The following is a 1,244-nucleotide window of genomic DNA, read 5'->3' as shown; positions in this document are numbered from 1 at the left end:
ATTTCAATCTACTTGCTTCCCATAAATTCACTTCTCCCAATTACATGCAAATTTTCCTTCAGAAGTTATGGTATAATATAAGTATAGTCTATTTGTTGTTACAAAATTAATTATGCTTTTTGGCAAAATAGTAAATACTTCTAAAATATACTGCTGTATGAAAATAGTTCAATGTGCATTTCTAACTAAGCTTCCTGAAGATGCAGAAGAGAAAGCTCAAGTCTCCAGTAGGCTACAACTTAAAACTGCATAGAAGATTGCTAAAATGGGGTTTTATTTTTCCTGTTTATTCTAAGACAATACACATTTGCATTTCTTCCTAGGGACTATGTGCTCACTGATGTTCTGAAATGTTTTAATAATTCAAAATACTCTCATTTATCTTTACACTCACACACATCATCAGTGGTTGATTATCATTAAAATGAAAAAGCTAATAAAAATATAAAATTCTAAATAGGTCCTTCAGCAGCCACAAAAACATCAACATCTGTTTAAAGTAAACTAATTCTCACTCTTCCTATCTCTCACAGTACAATGGAGAAAAGTGAAAGCAAACTGTAAGCTTTACAAGATAAATTGGGACAGAAACTGACACTCCAGGACTAGAAGAAAGCACAATTTGAACACAATTGATAATACACTCATAGGTCACAATCGCAGTTGATTAATAATCACTAAGCACAGCAATGCTGTTGAGAGTGACTCAGTTATCTTTGCAACCACAGAATTAGAAAGAGATGCTATGCAAACCAAATCTTCTAAATTCACTTATTATATATTAGCAGATAAAGACAGCTCATTTTGTAGCTGAAATAGCAAACAAGGTCTATTTCATAGCTCTTCACTTGGACACCACTCTCATCCAGAGTCCTCAGTCCTTCACACTGCAGCATTTCCTCCACACCCAAACGCTGTTCTTCCCTCTTCCCTTTCCCTCCAATGTTGCCCTTCAAACAATGCAACCTGCCTTGTTCTGTCCTCTAGACCTGAAATGGTATAATAGTTTCTTGAGAAAGTAACACCTAGAAGAGTCAGAGAGGTATCCACCTGGAGAGGAACTCTTAAAATACTTTTGAGTATTTACTGTTAGTATTCCCACCAGATGGTCACATTAAGAACCAGTGTAATTTGTCAACTAATGTGCAACACTGAATAAAAGACAGTAACTGATACTGAATTCTAGATCAGTCTATGGACAAACACTCAAAACTGTGGTGCTTTCCAACAGAGACATAATACAC

Source organism: Pseudopipra pipra, chromosome 6 (genome assembly GCF_036250125.1).
Source record: "Pseudopipra pipra isolate bDixPip1 chromosome 6, bDixPip1.hap1, whole genome shotgun sequence".
NCBI lineage: Eukaryota > Metazoa > Chordata > Aves > Passeriformes > Pipridae > Pseudopipra > Pseudopipra pipra.
The sequence above is the reverse complement of the archived record's forward strand: the minus strand, read 5'-3'. Positions refer to the sequence as shown.